Here is a 14,188-nt window from a genome sequence, read left to right as displayed (position 1 = left end):
ACGGCTTCGAGCCCTGGTCTGGGAAGATCCCACATGCCGCGGAGCAACTAGGCCCGTGAGCCACGACTACTGAGCCTGCGCGTCTGGAGCCTGTGCTCCGCAACAAGAGATGCCGCGATAGTGAGAGGCCCGCGCACCGCGATGAAGAGCGGCCCCCGCTTGCCGCAACTAGAGAAAGCCCTCGCACAGAAACGAAGACCCAACACAGCCAAAAATAAATAAATAAATTAATTAAAATGAAGACATCCACTTCCTTAAAAAAAAAAAAAAAAGTTATGCTTTGTATAGATTAGCTCATTTTATTTAAAAATATTTATTGAGTGCCTACTATGTTTCAGGAACTTTTCTAGGAGCTGGAAACAGCAATGAATAAGACAGAGAAGGACCCTTCTTAGTGGGAGGTGGCAAACAATAAAGAAGCAAAAAAGTAAATTTTAATAGTAGTGTTACAGAAGAAATGAATCAAGTGATGCAATTAGAGAGTGAAGATAGGGAATTTAAGGAAGGACTGACTCTCTGAGGTGGTGATACTGAAATTAAGAAGTGAAGAGTTAGATCAGACATTTGAAGGGTCATGGGAAAGCCATCAAAGGGAGCGCCAAGTCCAAGGCAATGAGCAGGATGTGAGCTTGGCATATTCAAGGGGGAAAAAGGCTGGTGTTATTGGGACAATGGGTTATGGGTATGAGGTAAGATTCAGGACGATATGAGCCAGATCCCACAGGGCCCTACAGGCCGTGGATTCTATTCTGCATGCATTGAGAAGCTAATGGGAATTCATACAACTTACTTAGCATGGGTACTCACAGATGAGGATTTCTTAGCAAGTATAAAGTAAGCAAATTGTGCTTAAACCTGATTTCAAAGAAAATGTAGACTCAATAGAGAAGTTGAAAGTGATTATCTTACAATCAGCTGGGGAGTTTCCCTTACACCGGTGAATCACCGAGACCTGAACATATCACTCCTTAGGATAATTTTTGAGAAGACTTCTTGTCGGGAGGAAAAGGATGTAATCAGGGTTTTTGAGTTTGTGGGTGAAGCCAGGGATCTTAGAGAATTCAGGGGAAATAGGAAGCCCAAAGAGAGATGCTGAACTTACTACTAAAAAGGCAGGTGTGGGCTTAAGCAATTCACTGGAAAAATAAAGAAGTGACCTCATGTGCACCCCAAGTTTATGTGGCAATTTGTAAATGTTACATACGCCACCAGAATTTTGGCTTGTCTGTGGGATCAAAACAGTTTATGGCATGCAAAGTTACATGAATTATTTGAGATTTAGTAGCTCCTTTAGGGTCACAAAAACAGGCTAGCTCCAGAGTTTGTGTTCTTATCCACTATTATTTTATTTTTTTGGACTATCCATTAAATTTCTTTTTAATGCTGTTGTCTTTATTTAGCATACCGTTTTTATCATTTTGGTTTCTGGTTAAGTACATTCTAATTTCAGTCATTTTTGCCACTGCTCAAACAGTAACTAATGAGTTGTTTTAATAATGTATGTTCTATGTATTGAATGAATATGCATTTGAAGCTGTTATTTCTTTATAGACTCCTTGGTATACAGGGTTGCTTCACTTGAGAAACCTCCATAAAGACTCTCTGTTGTACCCATCTGATATTTGATTTTTTTTTTTTTTTTTTTTTTTGGCTGCCGAGACTCCATTGCCCTTTCCTAACGGCACTCTGATTTGCTCTTTCCAAATTAGCTATCTTTTGCTGTGTGCAGTATTGACATGATGGAAATCCAAGTGCTTGATTTGCTTCTACCAAAACCAGAGAAATTTGTTGGCTATTCCTGCCAAATACTTCCTCTAACCTTCCCCAGTAGTGTCAACAGTAAGGTAAGTGACAAATATGACTAATCAATTGCTCTCCTGGGACACTGACACTTGAGTGAGGTAATGAGAGATAGAAGAAACTGTTGTTTATATCTGATCAGCTGTGGTCACATGGGATTGGGAAGACCTTCTGGGGTTGTCTGGTTCCACTTTTTCCAACCTTGTTGTTCAGCTCTCCCTTAGGGCATGTAAGCTGCTCATATCATTATGTTTTCTTTTGACTTAAATTAGCCAGGTTTGGTTTCTGTTGCTTGTTACTAAAGAATCCTAAATAATACATGAATCATGCCAAGGCCTATCTTAACTTCCCATTCCCTCAAATAAATCCTCTAAGGATATAAGTCCCACTAGGAATATAGATAGCTAAGCTGATAATGAAACGCTCATCACGGTTTTAATAGTGGAATGTATTACTCCTGCCAGATACTGTTTGCATTTTCATAAGAAATGCTTTAATGGAAGAAATGTTTTGGAAATAATGTGGTAGGGTCTTACCCCAAAGTTGTCCAGGGACGACTTGAACAATATTTCTCACATTTCTAGCACAATAGACAGCATTCCTAGTTGACACTTTTGGTAGGAGTCAAAAGGGCGAAGAAGAGGGATGAAGAGAGATGAAGAGAGCAGGAATTCTTCTAGACCCGTGCTCCCTAAGAGCGCCTTAAAGGTCTTGTAACTTAAGCACACTTTCCTTTTCTCTTATATATTTTATATTTGTGTTTCCACTTTGAGTTTCAACTTAGAGTTTTCAAAATTCCCGCAAAATAAGTAGATGATACAATGTAGTTTTTATACTTAGTCAGACCACGTTGTGGAAAGATTTATCAGTTTTTTCAATAGTATAAAAAAAGTCCTAAGATTTGATTTTTCTCTTTCTAACTTTTTTCAAGACCAATGAAAACAAGCATTTATGAAACTGAATATAATTTTATTAAACCTTAAATCTAAAATAAGCATTAAAATCAGGAAGTTATATTTTAAAATAAGGTTATTTCTTAATAGTATTATTTTGCCTTGTGTTTATTTTGGCTTACATTTTCTTTTATTGTTCTTTTGGTCTCTGGTTAGCATATAGTGTACTATAGTCATTTATTTTAACCATCCCTCAAATAGCAAATAGTAAATTGCTTCATACTATTCTGTATGTTCTATATCCAATATATTCTATATATTGGAGTTGAATCATTATTTACAGCTTAATTTCTTCTTTTTCAATGACATGTAAGCAGCATTTAAAATTTCTATTACATTTTAATTTTTTAGCTCTTTAACATAGATGGACTAAGTAATCTGAATATCTGTGCTTTATATTTTTAGCCTTATTATTTTGCTGTTTTCTTCTATTCTATTTTTTTAAAAATTTTATTTATTTATTTATTTATTATTTATGGCTGTGTTGGGTCTTCGTTTCTGTGCGAGGCCTTTCTCTAGTTGCGGCAAGTGGGGGCCGCTCTTCATCGCGGTGCGCGGGCCTCTCACTGTCGTGGCCTCTCTTGTTGCGGAGCACAGGCTCCAGACGCGCAGGCTCAGTAGTTGTGGCTCACGGGCCCAGCTGCTCCGCGGCATGTGGGATCTTCCCAGACCAGGGCTCGAACCCGTGTCCCCTGCATTGGCAGGCAGATTCTCAACCACTGTGCCACCGGGGAAGCCCTATTCTTATTCCTCATTTTGATTAGCCAATTCCAATCATCCTAATAAGCATGACTCGAGTCTTTTCTCTTCCAGAAGTTCTTCTAAGAATGTTCCAGTGAAAACCGCTGTATCTCTAACATTCATCTAACATGGATCATGGGTTCCTTTGTGATCATTTTTTTGTTGTCTTATTATTTAACATTCCACATATTTTCCCCTCAACTAGATTGCAAATTCCCTGAAATCAGACACCGAGGCAGTACAGCTAAGTATTTTAGGATCACATACTTTCTAGCTGGATTGCTTTGGGTGAATCCCTGTACTCTCACTGTTTCCCTGTGGGCATAAGAAAACTTCTCTAAGCAGTTTCCTCTTCTGCTTAAAATTACTGTAAAATAAACGTCCACTCCTATTTTTCAATAATAAGTATCATTTACATAGCACTTTAGCACAATTTATTGGATTTAATCTTGATAATATTCTATTAAATATATGTTATTATCCTCACTTTATAGACAAAGATCCTTTTGCTCAAAGAAGCGAGAATCTTGCATAAGATGATAATGTATGAGGTGGAACAAAGGCTTGAACCTAAGGGCGGTCATCTACACCACAGTTCTTTGCACATTGATGGTATTAAATTAGGTGATTGATGAGTTTTCTCTTGCTTAAAATCTTTTCCTACTTGGGCTTTTCTTACATGTAAACAGCTGTTAATTTCTTTGAATTTCTCCCTGTTCATTTCCCAGCAAACTTCCCTCTTCCTACCTCAAGACTTTTAAGAACAGGAGAGGGTTAATTTTGTATCAGCTACCATTTCGCTATGTCTAATCAGACTCTGATATTAATTTGAAATTTCCTGCTTGACTTGAAAAGTCATTTTGTACTTTCCAACCTCATCTCTTGATCACCTTGCTGTGACTGCATAGCTGAGTCACTCTTTTATGTTCACTGCTCCATCGCTTACTTCCTTTCTTCCCCTCAAGCCATTACATCTGTCCTTCCTTAAAAAATATGTTTCTTGTTGGTTGAATCTGTTTTTAATTCCAGTCTTCAATCATCCTTCATTGCCTGGAGTACTTACAGCTTGTCCGAAAGCCCATTTGTAATTTTACCCCTTTACTTTAGATTTTTTCTTCTCTTTCTTTTTTCCTTTTAGGAATCTTGCTCTATTGATTTTCTTATAGTATTGTCCCTTTATCTATTGCTTGTTCAAACTTTACTATTTTTCTCTGCTCACTATAGCAGAATGAGTTGAAATTTATCTGTTCATAATCACACACATATTGTTAATTAGAGTTCACTCTGTAACTATGTAGATTGAACAAAAACCCTACCTCTGCCTCTTTTTATCAATCTAAATTTTAAAAGCTAGGATTTTATTTTGTTTTAAAGATGATGGAATTTCAGGAGTAGGTAAAATTTGGGTAAGATACAACTTTCTATGAAAACTTGGATAGACTACAATCCTACATTGGGATAAATAAGCTGATTTTGGCATAAATGTGTGGCTCAGTGTCTGTAAAAGATTTGAGACTCTCTCTCTCTGTCTCTGTCTCTCTCTGTCTCTGTCTCTGTCTCTCTCTCTCTGTTGACGTAGGAAACTTATGATACTGCCTATCTCTTATACGGATTGCTTTTTTCTCATAGTAGCATGAAAACACAGTGGATGTGATGATCCAAGGTGTCTCAGCCTCTTGGGTTTTCCCTTTCACGGTTTAGCTATCAGGCCTAGAGCCTAAAAGAAAAAAACTCCATATTCTTACATGTGAAACCAAATGTCGTATTTCAGGTTCCCAATAATATATATAGTTTATGCATTATGCTTGAGAAAATACAAGACTAGTCAGCAATACTTAATTCTACCGGATGAAGAATGTCGTACCAGGGTCTTCACTAAATTGGCCCACCCCTTGATTTTAAGGGATCCTAATTTGACAACTGATGTGATCTTGTATTTGATAAAACTCTATCATGCTCATAAATTAGCTTGAGAAAGTCTAACATATCTGGAGTTTGGATCCCTATATCAAGAATTTCCTAATTCTTCAATTCTCTCACTCCTTCTTCCCAGCCAAGGGTATCTGAAGTTTCAGTCCAGTCTCTTGCTATAAGATATATTCTAGCCCTGGGTTAAACATATGGGGAGCCCTAAACCTACAGACTCCTTGGCTCAATGATAAACCTCATTTTTACTGTTGATTACCCATGCCTGTTTGCTCAGAGCCTTCTAATGGGAACCTAAGCCCTTGCTGCTAAGCTATTTGCCTTGAGTTTCTGATCTTGTATTGCCCAGAATCTCTAATCTTTGGTCTCAGTCTTCTAGCAGAGCTTCAAATCAACCCTGATTCCTGATTTACTGATTTCTAATCAGGGTCCAAGTTACTTGCCAACTCCAGCTTGCCTTTGCTGATTTTCTTTACCTGGATCTTTGCCTGCTTAGATCTTCTTTAGTCACAACCTTCACAACTCTTATGGCCCCATTCCTAGTTCTGCCTCTGTAACCTCCATCCTTTTTTATTTCAATCTAAACTCTGGTTAAATACCCCGGTTAGTCATTCTACAACTTGCACATTATGTGTAAGGAGAAATGCTGTCTTTCTCAAAGCACAGTGTTGCAATGTAATCAAATATAACACCAAGTAGTAAATCAAAAGAATGATGAATGCTCACGTGTCAACACACTTTGCCAAATGAATTAATACATTAAATTATCTAAAATTACAAAAGAAGAATGTAACTATCGAAATTTTCATTCAATAAATGAATTGAAATGGCTTAAATAGCCTCACTATACTATTACCTCAGGCTTTCAACAGATCTTGCTAAGGCTGATTTATTTTTAGCTATAAGTTAAAAAGGGCAAGATGTAATAGTTTCTAGTTCAATAATGAAACAAAGACTTCTTTTTAAAGATAAAAATGCAATGCCCTGGTAGAGAATTGTCTTATTTATATGTATAAGAATAAATCAGCATGGGAAATAATACAAAGAAGAAGTTTAATAAATGTTGATCAAATAAATGAATAAATGGGTCAACCAACCATACTATTTATTTCTCATGGCTTGTTTTTGGATCTGATTATTTTATTTATTCCAATATATCTGGTTTCTTTCCTCAAAAGTTATGGTGCAGCTAAATTATTGGTCAATTGATAACAAGGTGATTTTAAAAACTCATGTCTGATTGGAATTTATGTGCAGAGTTTAACTCCCCAAAACAGGTCTGAGGAAGTTTGTACATTGAATGTGTTTGCTGCTTTTTCTGTATCTAGCAGTAGTAAATTCAGGTATGCCTTATTTGCTATCAGGTATAAATACAGATTCATTACCATTATAAACCGTGTAAGTAGTGTACAAAAATTGTTTATCGTACTGAGATTTTAATATGACATACATGCTAGAGAGAGATCTTAGTACTTGGCACAAATGTCCAAGAAAATTAGCTGGTGCAATATTATATATCAGATATGGTAATGTTCAGTTGCCAGTAACAGAAACGCAAAATAACAATGGTTTAAATAAGTGAGCAATTTATTTACTTCTCAAGTAAAATTCCAAAATGGACAGTGCAATGCTGTAGAAGAGATTTATCCCACAAAGTCCTTGGGAACCAGATTCTTCCTGTCTTGTTTTGTAATACACAGATTTCCATTCCCAAGGTCTACTCATGGTCCAAACTGGCTGCTCCACCCACATTTTTAAGGCAGAAGGGAGAAAAGGACCAATAAAGGAGCAAAAGGTGTGGGCCAACTATTTGTAAAGAAACTTACATGTTATTAGCTAGAATTCAGTCATGTACCACATCGAGCAACAAGGGAGACCAGGAAATATAGTTCATATTCTGGGCATCCATAAGTCCAACTAAAATGTCAGAAGCTCTTTAATTATGGAAGAAGGAGAGGACATTGAATGGGCAGCAAGAATTCTCTACCACCACATGTGAGTTACTTTAGCTTAAGGATGCCCTGGAAACAATAAAGATTGAAATATTTAATTACTTTGATTAGTCATTGGAGATTATTGCAAGGGAGTCATAAATTTTTGTTTTAATTTTTATTTATTTATTTTGGCTGTGTTGGGTCTTCGTTGCTGTGGGAGAGCTTTCTCTAGTTGCGGCAAGTGGGGGCCACTCTTCATCGCGGTGCGCGGGCCTCTCACTGTCGCGGCCTCTCTTGTTGCGGAGCACAAGCTCCAGACGCGCAGGCTCAGTAGTTGTGGCTCACGGGCCCAGTTGCTCCACGGCATGTGGGATCTTCCCAGACCAGGGCTCGAACTCATGTTCCCTGCATTGGCAGGCAGACTCTCAACCACTGCACCACCAGGGAAGCCCAAGGGAGTCATAAATTTTTAATATAAAAATCACCATGTGTTTACATATTATGACCTACTATGCATCTTGTCAATTTTACAATTGAAATATGCTTGGAATAAGACATAGAAAAAAAAAGTAAGTAGTAAAAGTAAAACATTAGCCATAAGTTCTAACTGTTAATTTACCAAACCAGGTCAAGTATAAAGAATTGCTCAAAGTTATCTGAAGTTAAAGTAAAGCTTCTTAGTAAAGTAGTATTTTAGTAATTTTATATTCCTACATTATTACTTTGAGTGTGGAAAAGAAAAAGAGAACAGGATAGCTGCTTGAAACAGATCAGCTGAACTAGAAATCCTGATGAACACCATTTAACAGAAGGTCAGGACTAGTTGGGCTAGTGTCAAAGAGAATTAGGAGAAGGTGTTGCATATATATACACAGTGGAATACTATTCAGCCATTAAAAATGTGATTTTGCCATTTACAACAACATAGACGGACCTGGAGGGTATTATGCTTAGTGAAATAAGTCAGAGAAAGACAAATATTGTAAGTTATCACTTATATGTGGAATCTAAAAAATAAAACAAACTAGTGAATAAAAAAAAAGAAACAGACTCATAGATATAGAGAACAAGTTAGTGGTTACCAGAGGGGAGAAGAAAGCAGGGAGGGGCAAGATAGGGGTAGGGGATTAAGAGGTACAGACTACTATGTACAAAATAAATAAGCTACAAGGATATATTGTACATCACAGGAAATATAGCCAATATTTTACAACAACTTTAAATAGAGTATAATCTCTAAAAATTTTGGGTCACTATGCTGTACACCTGAAACTAATATAATATTGTAAATCAACTATACCTCAATTAAAACACAAAAAGAATTAGGAAGGCATAAACATGTTGCAGACCAATCTTTGCAATAAATACTGAATGTAACAATGTTAGATTTTGCATTTCCTTGCTATTTGCATATTGTGATTGAATAAATTATAAAATGAGGAAGAAATGTCCAGAACCTTATGTTCTATGTAAGTTTAGAGAGAATGGAAAAATGTGCTACACTCTTCTTTCCCCCCCAGAAGCACTCTGCTCGATTTATATTTTACTTTGTGGAGGGAAACTTAGAGTTTTTTGTAATGCTTTTTAACTTGAAAAGATTGAATTCTCTAAGGTTACTTTCCAACAGATGTCATTTATTAAATGGTTATGTTTTCTCATTAATCTTAGCATTTTTCTCATCTGTCATGCTATGAGAATGTAACCAAAATAAAACTTTAGGGACGGTTTGAGGCGTCTACTGCCCACTCCCTTCCTTTCTTTGCCTCTGGAAGCAGCTGTGTTTTAGAACGAGGGGGGATGATAATACAAAGAGGGCTTTCTTGGTCTCTTCCTCTACCATTGCTAGGAATTTATAATGTCGGTATGTGTTTTGTAGTACACAAGTATTATTTGTTGGTCGTTAACATTTTGTGCAATAAAATTAGGCTTCTCCCCAAATGCGCCAAGTCCTAACCACAGGACTGCCAGGGAATTCCCTAAAAAGGATATGTAATATGGGAGGGAGGGGGTTCTTCTTTAAGAATTGAAATACAAAGTATCTTTACAAGCTTAAAACAAGTGAACAAGTGGCCACGTTGATTGGGCCGCTTCCGGGGTCTTGGAGGTGGCCTGTACAAAGGCGAGGCCCTGAAGTGTCTTCAGCTTCCTGGTAAGTTTGCCTCTGCTTGCTCTACAGTGTTTATATATACTTTGTGGTGTTTTTGCCATTGATCTGTGTTACATTTCACCTGGTCGCCCATTTGACTTAATGGACTTTTCGTGGATTTGTTATTTCACAGAATAGAAGTAGAGTGGTTTGGCCCAGGATATAGGACTGTTCCTGCAGAGCCTGTTTTGGTCCATGTGTTGGAACCTAGAAACTGCCCTTTTGTTTTCTCTCTAATAAGAGATCATAAGGTGTTTTTGGTTAGGGTTAGAGTTCTTTTTTTTTTTTTTTAGAAGGAGAATGATTAATGAATTTTCTTCTCACAAAGAACCATGATAACTTTTGTCCCTTCATTCTGTATGTATTGATTATCCAGTGTAAACAAAATATTTCAAGTAGAAATCCAAATGCCATGAAATGTAATGACTATGATCCCTGTACAACTTCTGTGAGCACCCATCAGCTAGATTAGGAAATACAAAGTTGGGTGTGTTTCTGTGTGTGGATGTATGTGATAATTTTGTCAGATTAACCAGCAAGGATTTTCACTTAAAAAACAGAATTTCTCAGCACTTTATATATATAGGTTATTAAAATACATAATTTAACTATAAAGAAATGGGATTAATTTTTAGATAAATAAACTCATATTTTAAAATAAATCGTTTTCCCCTTTAGTGGAGTTATTTTGGGAAGTTATATGCTTATTCCTACATTATTGAAATACTTGTTTTGGAATTTCCTATAGAATTTGTTTTATAAATACATTGTATTTGTATATAAATATGTACATACATATACACAAACACACACACACACACACAGTTTTGTCTCTTGCATGACCTATGTGAAAAAATTTACAAAATTGTTGTTGTATTTATTTATGTGGGAAGATGAAAGGGTAAAATAAAGAGAAATAGCATATGCATGGATAGGAAGACTCAATATTGTCAGCATGCCATTTAATTAAGTGCAATTCCAAGCCTTGTTTTGGAGCATTTTACTTTGGAATTCGAAAATTAAAAAAAGATTTTAACGTGCATTTAGGAAAAAAAAATCATACAAAAATAGCCAGGAAAATTTTCAAAATTAGAGCAATAACCAGAGAATTTATCTCATCATTAACATATATTTTAATATATTGACATAATACTTCAGCAATTAACATGTATTCTATGAATATGTATTATGTAATTAAGTGGTATTGTATTGGTGTCAGACTAGGCAAGTCAATGGGAAATGAGCCCAGGTATCTGTTATGATTCAGTATATGGATACAGTACACATAAAATCATTGGGCAGGGTCACAAAATAATAACAGCATTTACTGGGCATTCATCATATACCAGGTGCTGCTCTAATCACTTGACACATATTATTTAATCCTCACCTCACAATAACCTTGTGAGGTTGTACTGGGACTATTTCATAGATGTTGAAACTAAGAGAGATAAAGTAACTTGCCAAAGTTCTTACAGTGGATAGGTGAGAGGCAAGTTTTGAACCCAGGCAATATGGCTCCCAACCCAAGCTCTTAAACATCATGCATTGTTACCCACAGTGCCCCTTGCCAATTATAGACGCTAGTTATTTTAAAGCATTGTTGGTATACCAAGCAAAACACTTTTTAAGATTTTTTTTCACTTTTTAAATTGCATTCTTTAATTACCAATGAGACTGAACTTCTAAAATATCTGATATTTTAGTTTCTTCTTTGGTGAATTGTCTGCTCCTCCTGATATGTTCAACTTTCCCTTATTGATTTATAAGAATTCTTCACGTATTGAGAATATTAACCTTTATCTGTCACATATACAGCAGCCATATTCAACTCCATTTATTTCCTATAATATGGAAACCCAATTATTTCCTATCTTGCCCCTGTTTCATCAACTGTATTGTTTTCACTCTTCCTGCATAACCCTTACTCTTCAGGATCTCAGTTTATGTTTAAACCCTGAAACCCTGGACGGTGAGAGCCTCCTCTTCTAGGCAACCAAAACACCCTGTACTTCCCTCTTTTACACACAAATCATACTTTTATTTACTTGTCTGAAGTATATCCATTTTAGTAGAGGGTAAATTATCTGAGTCTAAGCACCTTGTCAATCTTGTATACTTCTTGCCTTTGCCAAGGAAATCAAGGCTCTGGCTGACTTTCCCCTTAGTCTATTTTGCCTCCTGACCAACACTGGTATTTTCCCCTGTGACTCTGCGTGGCGTGTGGTAACCCCCCTCTCTGTGAATGTAATAAACTTCCTTCCAAGCCTCATTTTGTTTCTTCTCGTGGCCGCACTGTCTTTATCATACCATATAAAACGTACATTCTTAGAACACTATCTGTAGAGATAGGGCACTCAGTATTTGAGGAATAACTACAGATGGCCATTTGGGAAGATGTATAAAAGTTCCACCTTTGACCTAGCAATTTCTTTTCCACAAATTTTTTTTTAGATTTTTAAAAAATGAAGTATAGTTGATTTACAATATTGTGTTAGTTTCAGGTGTATGGCAAAGTGATTCAGTTATACATATATAGAGATACTTTTTGCCAATTATTTTTCCATTATAGATATTGAATATAGCTCCCTGTGCTATACAGAAAATCCTTGCTGTTTATTTCATATATGGTAGTGTGTATCTGTTAATCCCATACTCCTAATTTATCCCTCGTCCCTTTCCCCTTTGGTAACCATAAGTTTGTTTTCTATGTCTGTAGGTTTGTTTCTGTTTTATAAATAAGTTCATTTGTATTGTTTTTTAGATTCCACAAATATTTTAAAAAGAAATAACTGGACAAGTGTAAAACGATTTATGTCTGAGGTAGCTTATTACTTCATAGTGATAATAGTAAAAGAAAATCTGAACCACACAACTCTCTAACAAAGAATTGATTAAATAAGTTGTGGTAAAACCAAGAATGGAATTCTATGCAGCCACTAATATTAATTTGTATTAATATTTTAATCTAGTAATATAAATATTAATATATATTAATAAAGATGTTAATAACATATTTTAAATTAAAAAGTAGGTTATAATAATATTAAAAATAATAATGATAACTTACACTTAAATAGCTTTTACTACTTTTTACAAAAGACTATGTGTGGCTTGATAATATTTTTATAAACATATATATTTACATAGAAAAATGTCTGGATATGTCATATACCAAGCAGCTCATTATTGACTAGGATGAGAGATAGTTTTCCTTAAAAACTCTTTTTTCTATAATGAATATGTAAAATCAACAGGGCTGTACAATACCAGATAGATTTAATATTTTAAAAGAGATGGGAGTTATCTAGGGGTGAGTACAATGGATAAGGTAGATAATGCTATATTGTGTGTAATTATACAACAGTAAGGCTGATTTTCCTGGTGACTTGTAAAGTGATTATAAAGACATTTCCAAGATTGGAGTTCCAAAAATACATTGAGCGAGAGCAGTATAGTGGTAATGAGTGTTCTTCCTCCAGAAGGGCCACTTCAAAAAACAGCTTTTACTTGGATAAGTAAATGTTGCTATGGTTGTTAAAAAAGATTCATTTTTAAAGTAATGCCCTCATATAGCATAACAGCAGGTGTATTATATTATACTGATGCACTAAAATTTATCAACACCACAATGTACTGAAGGTAGGATGAATGGAACGATGGCTACCAAAGATATCATGTGCTGATCCCTGGAACCTGTGAATGTTACCTTATATGGAAAAAGGGAGATAGGGAGGTTATCCTGGATTATCTAGGTAGGCCCTAAATGCCATCACAAGTGACCTTATAAGAGAGAGGCAGAAGGAACTTTGACATGAAAGAGGAGAAGACAGTGTGACCACGGAGGCAAAGATTAGAATGATGTGGCCACAAGTCAAGGAATGTCGACAGCCACCAGATGATGGAAAAGAGAAAGGATTCTCCCCTAGAGACTCCTGAGGGAGTATGGTCTTGCTGAAATGTTCATTTAAGACTCCTAGACTCCAGAACTACAAGAGAATAAATTTTGGCTGTCTTAAGCCATAAAGTTTCTGGTAATTTGTTATAGCAGCTGTAAGAAACTAATATAGTACTAGTTATATATTCATGATATTGGAATCTGGCTTATTTTCATTCTTTGAACAACATTCTAGTGAAACAAGAAACAAAGCTAATTCATGTTTTTAAAAAGGTAAACTAATGCTACTAGTTTAGTAATATGTATTATTTAAATAGAGATATAATTCACATACCATAAAATTCACCCTTTTAAAAAATATAAAATTCAGGGGGTTTAAGTATATTCACAAAGTTATAGAACCATCACCACTATCAAATTCCAGAATATCGTCATCATCATCCCCCAAACAAACCATATACCCATTAGCCATCACTCCCAATCTGTCCCTCATCCCAGCCCCTGGCAATCACTAATCTTCTTTTTGTCTGTATGAATTTGCCTTTTCTGAACATTTGATATATTGAATCATATCGACACAATATGTGGCTTTTTGTTTCTGGCTTCTTTCACTTAGCATAATGCTTTCAAGGTTTCAACATGTTTCCATGTTGTAGCATATTTCAGTTTCACATTTCACTTTATTCCTTTTTGTGAATGAATAATATTTCATTGTATGGATATATCACATTTTGTTTACCCATTCCATCAGCTAATGAACATTTGGGTTAGTTCTACTTTTTGGTTATTT

The sequence above is a fragment of the Eschrichtius robustus genome, chromosome 13 (genome assembly GCF_028021215.1).
Source record: "Eschrichtius robustus isolate mEscRob2 chromosome 13, mEscRob2.pri, whole genome shotgun sequence".
Classification (NCBI taxonomy): domain Eukaryota; kingdom Metazoa; phylum Chordata; class Mammalia; order Artiodactyla; family Eschrichtiidae; genus Eschrichtius; species Eschrichtius robustus.
Note: the sequence above shows the minus strand (reverse complement) of the source record.